We start from the raw sequence: 19,739 nt of genomic DNA, 5'->3' as shown, positions 1-19,739 counted from the left end.
GCCTCAAGTACCGGTTTCACACTGGCCTTTACTCTCGACCCCGATCTTAACACATTCTCTCTGCAGCCTGGACAGCAAGTCACTTGTACACCGGTTAACGGCTTGCTGTTACCAACCCCTTATACACATATTTTCCTGAAGTCTCACCCACCTTGACGCAGGACGTTACACTCTTACGTCTCAATATCTCTAAGACCTAATGGTAACAGGCCTCTGGCAACATATCACCCGGGGCTTACACTCCCTGCGGCCTTGTTGTTTCCTAGGCTAAGGAGTCCTGCACCAATAACGAGAGGAAAGTCAACAACATTCACACCGGTAGACCGTTAAAGTCACCACATTCACACCGGTAGACCGTTAAAGTCACAACATTCACACCGATAGACCGTTATTTATATATCCAAACCTCGAACACTATAAGCAGCAGAGAAATAAAGAGCAAGCAATATCACACATAAGTGATGCGATTCCACCTTCCCTACAAGTGTGTCAGTGTCAGAGTTTGGAGCATTCCTTTAATTAATTCTCTCCGTCTTTTGCTTCTGAGACAGATTTTCTGGATTATGAAATGCCGGTTTAAAAGGAATTAGATCAGTAAAATAAATACAAATCAAAATACAGTTTTTTGTGTTTTTTCAGTGGTTACATTTGATATACTTTCTATTTTTCATTCATTAATTGTGATAAATGACATGTACCGTATCTAAAGCGCCGTGCGCTACCAGTGAGATTACACAGAGTGGATGTATCGGGTGCATATTAAATACTATAGATTCACTAAACCCATGCACATAGATTATTATGCTCTTCATATATCATGCATAGAATCCAGTGACATAATAAATAACTAACCCTAAATTTTAAAGGTAAAAATGCACAAGTCATTAATAATGTCGCTGCCTCCATATATCACCGTGGAAAGCAGCCATTATCCCATATACCGGACAACACTGATGTGCAAACTGTGCACAATGCAAAACCAGTCCGGCTAATTGACTGTCCCTATAACATGATATTTATATGCAGGCACCGCCCAATACATTGTTACATTGCAGCTATACATTACATGCATTATATACAAACTGGATATATAGAGGGACCTCTTTAAAGGGATTGTCCACTTTCAGCAAATTCATTTTATTTATGTATCATTTAAAGTTATACAATTTTACAATATACTTTCTGTATTAATTCCTAATGGTATTCGAGATCTCTGCTTGTTGTCATTCAGTAGGAACATTTATTATTTACTTCCAGTGGATAAAATTCTGTTCCTGGTCATGTGATGGACACACAGGTGCCCAGCTCGTTATATGATCATGTGATGGACACACAGGTGATGAGATCGTTACATGGTCATGGGATGGACGCAGGTGCTGGGATCGTTACATGGTCATGTGATGGACATAGAGGTGCTGGGATCGTTACATGTTCATGGGATGGACACAGGTGCACAGCTCGTTACATGGTCATGTGATGAACCACAGGTGCTGGGATCGTTACATGATCGTGATGGACACACAGGTGCTGGGATCGTTACATGGTCATGTGATGGACACACAGGCGCACGGCTCGTTACATGGTCATATGATGGACATACAGGTGCTAGGATCGTTACATGGTCATGTGATGGACACAGGTGCTGGGATCGTTACATGGTCATGTGATGGACACATAGGTGCTGGGATCGTTACATGGTCATGTGATGGACACATAGGTGTTGGGATCGTTACATGGTCATGTGATGGACACACAGGTGCATGGCTCGTTACATGGTCATGTGGTGGATACACATGAGCTGGGATCGTTAGAAGTCACAGCTCTGATACACATACTGTAACGAGTTATGCACCTGTGTGTCCATCACATAACAATGGACAGAATTTTATACTCACGGCTCCCCACTCCCTGGCCTCTTCTGGACATTACGTCCTGATGCTCACCACTCACAGGTCCAAAATATCTGTTAAGACACCGGCTTATCTCACCCCTGCCAGAAGGAGAGACAGGGGAGAGCAAATCTACAATGATTTAGAAAGGGCTTGGCCCCATAGCAAGCTTTTCAGTCCACCGACCCGAGCATTTATCAGCTCCATGTGAAATTTAGCTTGACGGCCAAGTTGTGGAAAAAAGCACAAGTTGTGTAAGGGTATGTGCACACGATGAGAGGCTTTTACGTCTGAAAAGACAGACTGTTTTCAGGAGAAAACAGCTGCGTCGTTTCAGATGTAAATGCTTCTCCTCGTATTATGCGAGGCGTCTTTGACGCCTGTAATCTTGAGCTGCTCTTCATTGACTTCAATGAAGAACGGCTAAAATTACGCTGCAAAGAAGTGTCCTGCACTTCTTTGCCGAGGCAGTCAATTTACGCGTCGTCGTTTGACAGCTGTCAAACGACGACGCGTAAATGACAGGTCGTCTGCACAGTACGTCGGCAGACCCATTCAAATGAATGGGCAGATGTTTGCCGACGTATTGTAGCCCTATTTGCAGACGTAAAACGAGGCATAATACGCCTCGTTTACGTCTGAAAATAGGTCGTGTGAACCCAGACTAAAGGTACAACTCCCAGCAAGCCCTGACTATTCATCATCATCAGAATACAATGAGAGTTGTAGCTTCACAGAACAGGTATCACAACTATTGTGATACTACAACTCCCAGCATGACCTGACAGATGATCAAAGCATATTGGGATAATGGCACTACACACACACTATCAAAAAATCCCCAGACCAAACGCCTAAACTAATCTAGACCCTAGAGCAGAGCCCAAAATAAATTCGGACCCAAGACCCAGTGGCGTAACTACCGCGATAGTAGCCGTGGGCCCGCGGCTTGAGGGGGCCCGTGCCGCCAGCCGACACGCCCCCCCATATGCCCGGTGGTGCCGCTAGCAGCCGTTATGGCTGCTATAGCGGTAGCGCCGCTACTATAGGGCCTGCGCCGCCAAGCCTCCAACCAGTATTGGCCGGGGGACAAAGGCCCTCTCTTGCCCATAGGCGTCGCTAGCAGCGGAGGGGGCCCCGGTGCTAGCGACAGCCAAATACATGCATTTGCGCTGAATGGCTGGGCATGTTTCTGTGCCCGACCATTCAGCGCCTTACAATGACGCTGATTGGCGGGGCAGAATGACTTGCCCCGCCAATCAGAGCCTTTCAACGTCGCTAGCGGCGCGATGACGTCATCGTGCCGCTTCCGTGCTTGAAAGGTGCTGATCGACGGGGCAAGTAATTCTGCCCCGCCAATCAGCATCATTGAACGACACATCGTTCAGCTCCAGCAGAGCTGCTCAGAGCAGATCTGCATTGCCATTGGAGTGCGCGGGAATGGGATCATGTATGTAAACTTTTTTGTTTTTTTTCTAATAAAACTGTGACTGGCATTATCTATAGTGGGGGCTCTATCTACAGGGGGGTTGTCTATATGTGGGCCACTACCACTATATACAGGGGGGTCTATATGTGGGGATGTGGTGCACTATCCACAGGGGGGTCTATATGTGGGCCACTATATACAGGGAGGTCTATATGTGGGGATGTGGGCCATTATATACAGGGGGGTCTATATATGGGCCACTATATACAGGGGTGGTCTATTATATACAGGGGTGGTCTATATGTAGGCTACTATATACAGGGGGGTCTATGTGTGGGGATGTGGGCCACTATCTACAGGGGGAGGTCTATATGTGGGGATGTGGGCCACTATATACAGGGGGGTCTATATATGGGCCACTATATACAGGGGTGGTCTATTATATACAGGGGTGGTCTATATGTAGGCTACTATATACAGGGGGGTCTATGTGTGGGGATGTGGGCCACTATCTACAGGGGGAGGTCTATATGTGGGGATGTGGGCCACTATATACAGGGGGGTCTATATGTGGGCCACTATCTACAGGGGGGTCTATATGTGGGGATGTGGGGCACTATCTACAGGGTGGTCTATATGTGGGGCACTATATACAGGGGGAGCTATATGTGAGACACTATACAGGGGTGGGCTATATGTAGAGCACTATCTATAGGGGAGCTATTTTTAGGGCACTTTCTATAGGGGTGGGCTATATATGGGACACTATATACAGGGGTGGGTTACCAGTGGGGCACTAGCTACAGGGTGGCTATATGTAAGGCACTGTCTACAGGGGTGGACTATATGTGGGACACTATATACAGAGGGAAGCTATATGTGAGACTATCTACAGAGGTGGGCTATACGTGGAGCACTATCTATAGGGGAAGCTATATGTAGGTCAGCACGGTGGCTCAGTGGTTAGCACTATTGCCTTGCAGCTCTGGAGTCCATATGTAGGCACTATCTACAGAGGGTTGTATGTGGGACACTATCTACAGGGGCTTCTATGTAGGGCACTATCTACAGATGCTCTATGGGGGCACTATCTACAGGGGGCACGGTGTGTGTGTGTGTGTGTGTGTGTGTGTGTGTGTGTGTGTGAGAGAGTGTATGGCACTATTCTAGTTAGTGGTGCAAGAGGTGTTGAGAATTTTAACTTCGTTTATACTGTAGGTGAAGAAATGTTTTAAAAGTGAGAAGCTGAAGACATCTGAGCGGAAAACTGCAGAAATGGGTCATGGCCGGTAGAAATCCATCATAGATGTCTGGACCAGAGGGAGATTAATAGAACTAGAATCTGAGACGTCACCCGTGAGTCACTTAATGTAAATGTTTATTCTGCCTCTAATCAGTACTGTAGTCACTGTATGATCTGCAGCGAGATGATGGGTGGTATGATTATGATATGATTTTTTTTTGTGAAACGGCATCTCCCAGCATATCCTCACCATTGCGCGGGCTATGCTGGTTGCTGTAGTTTTACACCGTACAAACCTATACGGCAGGGGTTGCACTAAATTGAGCTGTATTTGTATTTGGTGTTGTATATATGTACTGAGCTTCGTTCTGATGCTGTATGTAAGTACTGAGCTTTGTTCTGGTGCTGTATATACGTATGAGATTGGTTCTGGTGCTGTATATATGTAATAAGTTTGGTTCTGGTGCTGTATATATATATACTGAACTTGGTTCTGAAGCTGTATGTAAGTGCTGAGCTTGGTTCTGGTGCTGTATATACGTATGAGATCGGTTTTGGTGCTGTATATATGTAATGAGTTTGGTTCTGGGGATCTATTTATGTACTTAGCTCGGTTCTAGTGCTGTATTTATGTACTGAGGTTGGTTTTGGTGCTGTATATATATCAGAGCTTGGTTCTGGATCTGTAGTTATATAGGATATATTTATAATAACAAAATTACAGGGCAGATGGAATAGTTCTCAATTCATTGTATATTTCATGGGAACTTGTCTGGTAGTTTTAACCCCTTGAACCTCCACCATGCAGTAATACATGACCTGACAATATTTCCAAACATTCCCTTATATGTTTTTTTCAGATGCAGCAAAATCTTTAAAATCCACTTTTAAAACGGCACATGCTATATGCTAATTACTCATTAGAGGGTCATGGGGCGGCCCGCTATCCTGAAGAGTCACATAGTCCGGCCTCCAAACCCACCTTTCCATGTTTGAGTGACTTCTCCCTAGCTGATACAACTTTCTCGGATGCGCCATTGCCTTGTGGCACTATACACAAGGGGAGGTTGTGTGGCACTATACACAAGGGGGAGCTGTGTGGCACTATACACAAGGGGGGGGGGCTGTGTGGCACTATACACAAAGGGGGTCTGTGTGGCACTATACAATAGGGGGAGCTGTGTGGTACTACACACTAGGGGGAGCTGTGTGGCACTATACACATGGGGGAACTGTATGGCACTATTTACAAGGGGGAGGACTGTGGCTCTATCTACAGGGGACTGTGGGTGGCGCAATCTACCGGGGTCTGTGTGTGGCACTATCTAGTAAGGGGGGACTGTGCTGCACTATCTACTAAGCGGGGGCTGTGTGGCACTATATACAAGGGAAGGGGCTGTGAGGTGCAATATACAGTGGGAGCTGTATAGCGCTATCTACAGTGGGGCTTTATGGCGATATCTACAGGGGGGCTGTATGGCACTATCTACAAGGGGGAGGTGGGGGCGCTATCTACAAATGGGGTGGGACACTGTCTATAGGCGGGTCTATATAGCACTGTCTACAGGGGGGCTGTATGGCACATTCTACAGGGGGCACTATTTATAAGGGGGGCTGCTTGTGGCATCTGGGGGGGCCCCAGTCAAGAGTTTGCTATGGGGCACAGTCTTTCCTAGTTAAGCCCCTGCCAAGACCCCTAAATTTATCCAGAGCCCAAACTAGACCCCCAAATTAATTCAGACCAAATGCCAGGCCACTGAATTATTTCCGACCCCAGATAAGACCAAAAAATAATAATTTAGACCCCATACTCCCGCTTGTAACTTAGCAGTCCTTAGTTGTCTTCACTTCTGGGTGAGGCTGCACACAATGTCCTGATGCCGGCCGTGGTCAGAACATTGCATGCCCCGCCACCCACAATGTCATGACCTAGGGTAGTAAAGGGGTTAATAGAAATATCCCTGGTGTTCTAGGGTAGTGAAAGAGTTAACACTAACATTACTAATGGTCTATTGGTGGTAAATAGGTTTATCGAAATTTCAATGGCGGTTTAAGGTAGTAAAAGCATAAAAGGGAATGTATCATCAGGAAATAAAAACATTTCAATGAGGTTTTTACAATAAAGTAATTTTCAAAAATATTTGGTGTATTTTTTTGTTTTTGTTACTATCCACAAGAAAAAACGATAGGTCTTCTCCGTCCAAAAAGGAAAACAGTCGAGAAAAGCGTGAGTGGCCGAGCCATAAACATATTCTTAGACTCATTTATCAAAGGCAAAAGTTAAAAAAGTATGCAAATGATGGCACAAATGTCCGGCTGCCCACGGCATAAAAAGACATAAACAGTCAGACAATTGTAAATGCACCAGATGTAATGAGAGGTGTGCGCCTTACAATAGAGGTGTGCGCCTTACAATAGAGGTGTGCGCCTTACAATAAATTAGGCTCAAACTTTGCAGACTACCCTCTCCAATCTCATTGGCGCAATATACGCCATTACTAATAAATGTGGGCCAGTGTTTCGCTTCTACAGACTTAAGCCTCATGCACACGACCGTGTTCGTTCAGTGATATACAGACCGCATGTCCGTCGCATTTCCCGGACCGAACACAGTTCAGGGAGCCGGGCTCCTAGCATCATAGTTCTGTATGACGCTAGGTGTCCCTGCCTCTCCGCGGGAAAACAAGTTTTCCCGCGGGGAGGCAGTGACTCACAGCGTCATACATAATTATGATGCTAGCAGCCCGGCTTGCTGAACTGTGTTCGGTCCGGGAAATGCGACGGACATGCGGTCTGTATATCACGGACCTGAACAAGGCCGTGTGCATGAGGCCTAAAGTATAATTAATGAATCTGAAATTAAACACGAGAGACTCCCTTCAACTTTTTCATTCCTGGTGTCTGGTGGGCTGCCTGCCGGCTAAACGCGTTCACCTTCCTGTTCCTGTCCTATACCAAACAAAGGGTCCGTCATAGGAGCGGAACAATGAATATGCCGGGAGTGCTGGATCAGCTGCATGACGGACACCAACAGCGCTCCATAGAACCCATTGGGAGGAATTGAACACATTTTCTACGCCACTTTTCTGGCATAGAAAAGTTTTAAATGGTGCAAAAGTCCCAATTTTCAGGTAAAATTGGTGATATTTGTTCTATTTCTGCCGCTCACAATACTTTTATGACAAATGGGCGTGGCTTATCAGTATGGATGGGGCCACCAATGGCGTAATATATGCCACACCAGCTCAAGGCTGGCGTAGATTTCACATTCTGGCGCTCTAATGGCCAGAGATGCGCCTAATTTATTAAGAGTCGTGCGTCTCTTATTAAATTAGGCACGTTACACTCTAACGTTCTTTATATTAAGACTGGTGTATGAAACGCCAGTCTTAATAAATTCCCCGTATTGACATTAATGGGTTCCGTCAAGTTTCCGTCATGGTGTTCGTCGTTTTGTCTGACAAATTGCTGCTGAATGTTGCGCTAATTTGTCTAGAAAATACAACGAAATCTGCAATGCAAATGTCAACAGAGCCATAGAGGTCATGGAGAGGATTGTGCTGTCACACTCTGGCAGGACAGTGCCTCTTGGCCTACTTGACCCAACACACATACTGGATCCCTATTACCCACTAGCTTGGTGGGTGCATCTGCTTGTCGCCAATCGCCTGATGGACTTAAAGGGGTATATTGAGGAATTTCGGTGCTGTTTGATGCTCTATTACTCTGGCGCCCCCCATCTTGCATTGGGGTCCAAGGGCTTCAGGATACCCTTCAGCCTATCCATGATACAGAGAATTACATTTAGGGGTTGGGGCACGGATTCCGCCTGTCCTGATGTAGACCACTACATGAAGATACTCAGTTAATTCCCGAAACTGGCCACTTCTTCCTCAGATCCCAACATAAAAGCAGCCTAAGATCAATGTAAACTTTTTACAAGTCAGATGAAAAGCTCGGAAGGAGCGCAACGTTTATACAAACCCAAATACAAGGTAAACCTGTAGCCACTGATCACACAGAGGGATTACACGCCATGGGAGCAGAGCTAAAGCTGCGTGGGATTTGCTGTAAAGGAATAAAATAAAGATTAGCAGACAGGGAGCCGCGCATTAGTACGACCAGTAATTTCCCCGTCTGCCAAACCACAACCATGTTTACTGTGAGTTTTATGAACTTGCACAAGAGTCAGGAGGAGAAGCGACACCATCAAGGAGGGTATTACCAGCTGCAGATCCACTCCTTAGGCCGGGTTCACACGTAGCGTACATACTGCGGATTTTTCGCAACGGATTTCGTTGCGGAAAATCTGCAGCATAATACAGTAGTAGCAGAATGGATGAGATTTGAACAAACCTCATCCACACGCTGCGTAAATAAGTAGAAAAAAAACGCTCAGAAATTGACCTGCGGTGCGTTTTTTTTAAAATCTGCAGCATGCCAATTGTATTTGCTTTTTGTTTGCGTGTTTTGCCAATTGAATTCTATGGGAAGGTAAAACCCGCAACAAACCGCAGATATTTAGATTTTTTTCAGCAGAAAAGCTGCGATACCCCCACAAGAATCGCAACTCAGAAAAACCCCCAAACATACTTACCCAGAATTCTGTACTTCTTCATCCAGCATGGCCTCCTGGGATGACGTTTCATCCCATGTGACCTCTGCAGCCAATCACAGGCTGTAGCGGTCACATGGGATGAAACGTCACCCCGGGAAGCCAGGCTGCAGGACGTCAGAGGGACGCATCGCCATGGCTAATGATAAGTATGAAACTTTTTTTTTTACGTCCATTTTTCCGCAGCAGACATTACCACAATTTGGTGCAGTTTTTCGTCCGGAATTCCCTGGGGCAACTATGGTGGATACGCTGTGTGCTTTTACGCAGCATATCCGCCCTGTATGACCATACCCTTGCAGTCAATTGTACCAGGGAGACTGCGCAGATGCACATATTTGGACCCATGAGTCAAATGTGTCCAAGTAGCCTGGTGTTGCGGGGGACCTAGCAGTATGGATGGCCTGGTGGTGCAGTGGGAAGGAGAGTGGTCTGGCGATGTGTAGAGCATAGTGGTGTGGAAGCCAACCTGTATGGGGGAATGGGAATTTGACTGTCAGGGGCCAACTAGTTCCATTCTTTCTTTTTTTTTTATCAACTCTGAATATAATTTATTACATTACCACCAGCCTAACCCAGGCTGTCATCACACCATCCACTCCAGTGATGTGACGTAATACAATGGACGGCTATGCTGCCCCCCACCAACATCACTGCCTTTGTAAGTTAAAGATGTTCTAAATCCTGGGAGGTGTGATGGCGAGAGGATGGACTGATAATGATGTTACTGTATATATTATCCATATTGTTGATTGAGGTGTATCATTATATTACTATATCTTTACTTGAGATTGGCAGACAAACATTTTTTCAGGGGGACCAAAAAAACAACTAGACCTGTAACAATTAAAAACCTGTTACTTCTTTTATGCAATGGTCTGAACAGTACAATATTCCTTAGATTGTAAACTACAAGGTAGTTTGTTGGCTCGTTTAATATTTTTCTGGACTATTAGAGTTTTACATTATTCTGTCCACTGCTGATTTAAGTATCTCTCAAAGGGCAATGAGGTCATCCAAATTACTGACTTTTAACTAGTGTACTGATCAAGCTATATAGACAAAAATATACCATTACCAATTCCGTCATCTATGTGCAAGAATATAACTACTATAATACTGCCTCCTATATAGAATACAACTACTATAATACTGCTCCCTATATACAAGAATATAACTACTATAATACTGCCTCCTATATACAAGAATACAACTACTATAATACTGCTCCCTATATACAAGAATATAACTACTAGAATACTGCCTCCTATATACAAGAATATAATTACTATAATACTGCCCCCAATATACAAGAATATAACTACTATAATACTGCCTCCTATATACAAGAATACAACTACTATAATACTGCTCCCTATATACAAGAATATAACTACTATAATACTGCCTCCTATATACAAGAATATAATTACTATAATACTGCCCCCAATATACAAGAATATAACTACTATAATACTGCCTCCTATATACAAGAATACAACTACTATAATACTGCGCCCTATATACAAGAATATAACTACTATAATACTGCCCCTATATACAAGAATATAACTACTATAATACTGCTCCTATATACAAGAATACAACTACTATAATACTGCTCCTATATACAAGAATATAACTACTATAATACTGCCCATATGTACAAGAATATAACTACAATAATACTGCCCCCTATATACAAGAATATAACTACTATAATACTGCTCCTATATACAAGAATATAACTACTATAATACTGCCCCCTATATACAAGAATATAACTACTATAATACTGCCCCCTATATACAAGAATAGAACTACTATACTACTGCTCCCTATATACAAGAATATAACTACTATAATACTGCCCCTATATACAAGAATATAACTACTATAATACTGCTCCTATATACAAGAATATTACTACTATAATACTGCCTCCTATATACAAGAATATAATTACTATAATACTGCCTTCTATATACAAGAATATAACTACTATAATACTGCTCCCTATTACTAGAATATAACTACTATATTACTGCCTCCTATATACAAGAATATAACTACTATAATACTGCCCATATGTACAAGAATATAACTACTATAATACTGCCCCCTATATACAAGAATATAACTACTATAATACTGCTCCTATATACAAGAATATAACTACTATAATACTGCCCCCTATATACAAGAATATAACTACTATAATACTGCCCCCTATATACAAGAATAGAACTACTATACTACTGCTCCCTATATACAAGAATATAACTACTATAATACTGCCCCTATATACAAGAATATAATTACTATAATACTGCTCCTATATACAAGAATATTACTACTATAATACTGCCTCCTATATACAAGAATATAATTACTATAATACTGCCTCCTATATACAAGAATATAACTACTATAATACTGCTCCCTATTACTAGAATATAACTACTATATTACTGCCTCCTATATACAAGAATATAACTACTATAATACTGCCTCCTATATACAAGAATATAACTACTATAATACTGCTCCCTATATACAAGGATATAACTACTATAATACTGCCCCCTATATACAAGAATATAACTACTATAATACTGCTCCTATATACAAGAATATAACTACTATAATACTGCCTCCTATATACAAGAATATAACTACTATATTACTGCCTCCTCTATACAAGAATATAACTACTATATTACTGCCTCCTATATACAAGAATATAACTACTATATTACTGCCCCCTATATACAAGAATATAACTACTATAATACTGCTCCTATATACAAGAATATAACTACTATAATACTGCCTCCTATATACAAGAATATAACTACTATATTACTGCCTCCTATATACAAGAATATAACTACTATATTACTGCCTCCTATATACAAGAATATAACTACTATAATACTGCCTCCTATATACAAGAATATAACTACTATAATACTGCTCCCTATATACAAGAATATAACTACTATAATACTGCCCCCTATATACAAGAATATAAATACTATAATACTGCTCCTATATACAAGAATATAACTACTATATTACTGCCCTTATATACAAGAATATAACTACTATAATACTGCCCCTATATACAAGAATATAACTACTATGATACTGCCTCTTATATACAATAATATAACTACTATAATACTGTTCCCTATATACAAGAATATAACTACTATAATACTGCTCCTATATACAAGAATATAACTACTATAATTATCTTTTTTATTTGAAAACTTGCAACAAATTATTACAATACCTTTGCAATACACTCATAACAGATAAAGAAAATAAACGTATGTCTCTTAATAACATCACAATCATTAAACAAACCATAATATATGAATATTGCTCCAGTATAGATTGTTTCAACTATTTTTCATGATATTATTCTAGACAGTATTACAGGAGAGTTCTTCTTTATTGGTGACCGGGCAGCATCGGGCACACCACAGAGGGTACACGGTCACCACATTTATGACATATAGTGAACCTCTATGATATAAACGGAGTTCGGGCTAGAAGTCTCCATACAGCAGCAGAGAGTTTCACTGTCCCACTAGATGTGGTGACTGCAGGGACACAGCAGGGACATTACTCTGTAGATAAGTCTCTTGTATAAAGAGGACATTGGTTTTGTCGTCAGACAGACGCTGGAATATCGCCTGCTCCTATTCTTCACACTGTTCACGTTAATAGGAGGTGATTTTCAGCCTCATCCTGGTTACATGTCTTTCCTACTTTTTTTCCTTCTTCCACTGCTATGTCCTGTAACACCCCATCTTTTGGTGGACATTGGGGGGTCAGCATCTTCATCCTGAGGTTCATCATCTAGGATGTGTGAGGAGACTTGCTCCATCTCTGCTTCTTCTTCCTGGTCATCTTCTCCCAGCGCACAGTAACGTCCCCCAGTTATCGCCAGCACTGGAGACTCCGGTGATTTCTTTGCAGCAGTTATTTTTTTCCTAGAAGAATCATCTGTTTTACTTCTCCTTTTAACCGTCTGAAATCCCTCCTCATCGATACTGGTCGCTGCAGCTGGATCAGCTGGTTTTTTACTGGTCGCTGCGGCTGGCCCAGCTGGTTTTTTACTGGTCGCTGCGGCTGGATCAGCTGGTTCCTTACTGGTGTCGGGCAGATGTTTGGTGACAGAATGACTGGATATTTTACTTTTAGCATGACCTCTATTTTCAGTGGCTGGTGACACTTGTGCAGCATCCACAGATGGGACATTCGTCTCTGGAGCAGGGTCTCTGGTACTTTGGCTCACATCATCGTTGGGGCTTCCAGGTTCTGGGGTTGTATCTACACATATGGAGACATCCTCCTGGTCTTCCTCCATGGCTTCTTTAAAGGTCTCCTCTTTATTATGTTCTGCATGCGGACACTCCCGGAATGTATGTCCAGGTCCTAAGCACAGGTTACAGATGACAGGTCCTGTACAATCGTCCTTCACATGCCCAAACTGGACACATAGTGAGTACTTAATACGGGAACAGTTGAATGCCAGGTGTCTGCCCCCACATCTATGGCACAGTCGCGGTTGACCAGGGTAGTAACATACGCCTCTCTCCGAGCTCAGGTAGAAGGAGTGCGGCAGATGTCTGGTCACTCCATTCTCCTGAACCAGCTGGATCTTGACAGAATATCCTCCATTCCAGATCTCCTCCTCATCATAGATCTTTGTTGGCAGTCTCTTCACCTCACAATATCTGCTCAACCAGTGCTGCAAATCTGCCAGAGCCACCACCTCAGACTGGAACAGGACGGTGGCGGTGACTACCTGGGGTTTAGTCAGCTGGATGACATGTAGATGCTCCCACATCGCGTGCTCCTTTGTATCGTTATAAATACTCCAGAATAAATCTAGGCTATATTGCAGCTTGAAACTGATGTCATAATTCCTGCTTGAGGGAACGTGGATCAGAGCGAACACCTCAGAAGCTTTAAACTTCATAAACTCCTTCAACAAAACTTTCCCAATGTAGAGTCTGGAGGGGAGGTTTTCCTCTGGTCCTGAGTACCTGATTCTGACCGCGTTCCTCCTCTGAGGTGTGGGGTTAGTCGGTCTTGTGACGCTGGAGAACAGTCTCCTGTACTGAGGTCTGTCAGCAGGTGGGTCAGGACTGGACCTCTCCTCAGCTGATTGTACTGCAGATCCTCCTGTGTCTGCTCCTGATCGCTGTGTAACCTGCACTCCATTCACTGACACTGCGGACGGCTGAACCTCCATAACAGGGTCTGCAATGTCCGCCTCAGCCTGTGCCGCTGGTTCATCAGATATCAGACTGTCAATCACCGCGCTGAGCGAGGTCTCACTTACAATGTCAGTATATGTGGCACTTTCTTGCTCACTCCCAGGAGTGCCACTCGCATTCACTTCATCTGTACTGCACATAGAGTCTACTGCAGTTAACCCCTCGTCAGCTGGCACACATTTGTCTGCAGCTTTAGCAGCATTTGTGTTGGCTGATTGCACAGACCCCACACATGATGAGAGATGTGATCCTCCAGCCACTGCACACTCATATCTTCCAGGGTTTCCCTGCTCCACAATATTATACACAGTCTTATAGTCAGTGTCTTTTTTTGCAATGATATTTTTTCTCTTTACAGTTTGGGCTCTGGTCTCCCTTTTGTTCTCAATTGCCCAGTTCTTTATTTTGGGTACTGTGCATGATTCTTTCTGCAATCTCTCCTTCAATATCCCCAGCTCACGTGTGCAAACATCCAGACACTCACATTTCATCAGCTTTGCCTTTGGATCAGTCTCTTGGTTAATTTCAGTTCTCAACTTGCGAACTTGCATTTCCATCTTAAAGATATTTTTCTATGTCATTTTTGTGCACAATTCACCAACATCATGAGATTCAGTTGACTCACCAGCCACCATTTCCAGATCATCACCTCCACCATCTCCATGCTGCAGGCCAAACTCCAGACTCTGGGCTTTCCCAGGATCATCAGCCCAGGACCCCTCCCCTCCACCTGGGTCAGAAGCCATGCATAGTCCTAACAGGGAGCTCACAAGCACACGTCTATCCTCTCCTATGGACAAGAATAGAACTACTATAATACTGCCCCCTATATACAAGAATATAACTACTATAATACTGCTCCTATATACAAGAATATAACTACTATAATACTGCCCCCTACATACAAGAATATAACTACTATAATACTGCTCCTATATACAAGAATATAACTACTATAATACTGCCCCTATATACAAGAATATAACTACTATAATACTGCCTCCTATATACTAGAATATAACTTCTATAATACTGCCCCTATATACAAGAATATAACTACTATAATACTGCCTCCATATACAAGAATATAACTATTATAATACTGCCCCTAAATACAAGAATATAACTACTATAATCAGTGGCGTAACTACCGCCGTAGCAGCCGTAGCAGCTGCTACGGGGCCCGCGGCATGAGGGGGCCCGCGTCGCCCGCCGGCACGGGCCCCCACCATGGCCGGAGGCTCCACTAGCAGCCGCTATGGCTGCTACAGCGGGACGCCACTGAACACTACGGCAGAGCAGGGAGGTATCTCCCCGCTCTGCCATTAAACAAAAGACATGTATCCCCTATCCACAGGATATCCACAGGATAGGGGATACATGTGTGATCGCTGGCATTGATAGGGAGAACGGGGGACTGAAAGTCCCCTGAAGTTTTCCATCACAAACCTCGGACTTCCGGGGTCTGTGTCGGCAGCTCCGTAGAAATGAATGGAGCGCCGGTCGCGCTTCTACGCATGTGTGACCAGCGCTCCTTTCATTTTTATTGAGCTGCCGACACAGACGCCGGAAGTCAGAGGTGAGTCATGGAGAACTTCAGGGGACTTTCAGTCTCCCGTTCTCCCTATCAATGCCAGCGATCACACATGTATCCCCTATCCTGTGGATAGGGGATGCATGTTATTTGTAGGACACACTGTAGGTCACATTTTTTTGGGAGTTGGGGATGCTGTATGGCGTTCCCTACAGGGGGGGGGGCTGTATGGCATTCCCTACAGGGGGGGCGCTGTATGGCCTACCCTGCAGGGGGGGCTGTATGGCGTTCCATGCAGAGGGGGGCTGTATGGCGTTCCCTGCAGGGGGGGGCTGTATGGCGTTCCCTGCAGGGGGGGGGCTGTATGGCGTTCCCTGCAGGGGGGGGCTGTATGGCGTTCCCTGCAGGGGGGGCTGTGTGGCGTTCCCTGCAGGGGGGGCTGTGTGGCATTCCCTGCAGGGGGGGGGCTGTATGGCGTTCCCTGCTGGGGGGACTGTATGGCGTTCCCTGCAGGGGGGGCGCTGTATGGCGTTCCCTGCAGGGGGGGGGCATTGTATGGCGTTCCCTGCAGGGGGGGCATTGTATGGCGTTCCCTACAGGGGGCGCTGTATGGCGTTCTCTACAGGGGGGACTGTATGGCGTTCCCTACAGTGGGGGGGGGCTGTATGGCGTTTTCTACAGTGGGGGCTGTATGGCGTTCCCTACAGGGGGGGCTGTATGGCGTTCCCTACAGGGGGGACTGTATGGCGTTCCCTACAGGGGGGACTGTATGGCGTTCCCTACAGGGGGGGCTGTATGGTGTTCTCTACAGTGGGGGCTGTATGGTGTTCCCTACAGGGGGGGGCTGTATGGCGTTCTCTACAGTGGGGGCTGTATGGCGTTCTCTACAGTGGGGGCTGTATGGCGTTCCCTACAGGGGGGGGCTGTATGGCGTTCTCTACAGTGGTGGCTGTATGGCGTTCTCTACAGTGGGGGATGTATGGCGTTAGCGCCATACAGCCCCCCCTGTAGATAACGCCATACACACCCCCCTGTAGATAACGCCATACAGTCCCCCCTGTAGATAATGCCATACAGTCCCCCCTGTAGATAACGCCATACAGTCCCCCTGTAGATAACACCATACAGCCCCCCCTGTAGATAACGCCATACTGTCCCCCTGTAGATAACGCCATACTGTCCCCCCTGTAGATAACGCCATACAGTCCCTCCTGTAGATAACGCCATACAGCGCCCCCTTCAGGGAACGCCATACAGCCCCCCTGTAAATAACGACATACAGTCGCCCCTGTAGATAACGTTATACAGTCCCCCCTGTAGATAACGCCATCCAGTCCCCCCTGTTAATAACGCCATACAGCCCCCCCCTGTAGATAACCCCATACAGCCCCCCCCCTGTAGGGAACGCCATACAGCCCCCCCCTGTAGGGAATGCCATACAGCCCCCCCTGTAGGGAACGCCATACAGCCCCCCTGTAGATAACGCCATACAGTCTCCCCTGTAGATAACGCCATACAGTCCCACCTGTAGATAGCGCCATACAGTCCCCCCTGTAGATAACGCCATACAGTCTCCCCTGTAGATAACGCCATACAGTCCCACCTGTAGATAACGCCATACAGTCCCCCCTGTAGATAACGCCATACAGTCCCCCCTGTAGATAACGCCATACAGTCCCCCCTGTAGATAACGCCATACAGCCCCCTCTGTAGATATCTACAAAGGGGGCTGTATGGCGTTATCTACAGGGGGGGCTGTATGGCGTTATCTACAGGGGGGCTGTATGGCGTTATCTACAGGGGGGGGGGTTGTAAAAAAGGCACTATCTACAAGGGGGGGGGGGTTGTGTGACACCCAGGGGAGGGGGGGCCCCAGTCAAAAGTTTGCTATGGGGCCCAGTCTTTCCTAGTTACACCCCTGACTATAATACTGCCCCTATATACAAGAATATAACTACTATAATACTGCTCCAATATACAAGAATATAACATACTATAATACTGCCCCCTATATACAAGAATACAACTACTATAATACTGCCCCCTATATACAAGAATATAACTACTATAATACTGCCACCATATACAAGAATATAACTACTATAATACTGCCCCCTATATCCAAAAATAGAACTACTATAATACTGCCCCCTATGTACAAGAATATAACTACTATAATACTGCCACCTATATAATAGAATATAACTACTTATAGCGTCCATGGCCACGGGCCGTCGGGTTTACTCACCTCCCGACACCCGCAGCCATGGATCCGTGAGCGCTGGTCCCCATCTCCTTCCTAGGAGACGCCAGCGCTCACTTCCGCTCCATTCTGCTGTGTCCCGTAGGGTGCGCGCGCACACTCGTGGCCGACCTTAAAGGGCCACGCGCAAATAGCAAGTCGTCATCATCATCAACTGCCACGATTTCCTGGTCTATAAGAAGGCACCAGGCCTTCTAATCCTGTGTCATCTGCCTCGTCCGGAGGAATACGCCACGTTCTGTGTCATCCGCCACGTCTGGAGGAATCCGCCACATCTGGCGCAACCTGCGGCTCCTGTGTCATCCGCCACATTTGGCGTTATCTGCTGCACCAATCTCCATCTGTGCCAGAGCTGCGGTCACCGTCTGGACTATCCAGGTACCCTTGTGCGGGACATTGTATTCTGGGATTTCCTGTTGTTTGGCCAGCTGCCTCCCCGCTACGGCGGTACGGCCTAGTGGGTCCACTAACCCGCTTTGTGACAGTACACTCAGGCCATGGACCCTGCTGGTCAACCTGAGACTTTGACGACACAAGCCATGCTGGCCGAGATGGAGGATCTCCAGTCACGACAGGACCAGCTCCTCCTGTCGGTGAACGCCATAGCCCATCGGCTGCTTGCTCCCACCATAGTCGTTACCGCACCCGTTCCTGCGGTTCCTCCTGCTACACTTCCTGTCTGTACTGGTACCAACCCCCTGTGTTTCTTTCCACTACCTCCACGCTATGACGGAGATCCGAGGTCCTGCAGGGGATTTTTGAATCAGTGCTTGATCCATTTCAGACTACATGCCAGGTCCTTCTCTTCAGATGACGTCAGGATCGCCTTCATCATCTCTCTCTTTACTGGCAAAGCCCTGGAGACCCGGGACTTGCTGTGCTTCTTACAGACCTTCCGCTCGATCTTTGAGGAACCTGGGAGAGTTTCTTTGGCTGCTGCATCCTTGCTGACCCTACATCAGGGAGACCTCTCCGTGGGCGAGTATGCCATTCAGTTCCGTATCCTGGCTGCTGAATTGACCTGGAAGAACATGGCTTTGGTGGCCACATTTTGGCAGGGACTGTCTTCAGGGATGAAGGACGAGCTGGCTGCTCGCGATCTGCCATCTACCCTGGACGATCTTATCCTACTCGCCTCCCGCGTTGACATGAGGATCCGGGAACGTTCCCAAGAGGCTCTCCGGGAGAGAGAACTTCCCAGGCTGGATTCTACTTTTCAGCAATCTTCCTCAGTCATCCCACCAGAGGATCCGATGCAGAGTAACTATGTGAAATTATTTACCCAGGAGAAAGTACGCAGACGCACTTCTGGACTTTGTTTGTATTGCGGCCGTGGAGGCCATATTGTGCGTCTGTGTCCCCAGAGGCCAGAGAGACCCCATTGCCTAGGATTGGTTGGAGAGACAACCCTAGGTGGAACGGTATCTAACAGAGCATTCTGTTCCTAGTTGACTATTCCTGTGACCCTA

This window comes from Rhinoderma darwinii, chromosome 4 (assembly GCF_050947455.1).
Source record: "Rhinoderma darwinii isolate aRhiDar2 chromosome 4, aRhiDar2.hap1, whole genome shotgun sequence".
Taxonomy (NCBI): Eukaryota; Metazoa; Chordata; class Amphibia; order Anura; family Rhinodermatidae; genus Rhinoderma; species Rhinoderma darwinii.
This window is presented reverse-complemented; position numbering follows the sequence as displayed.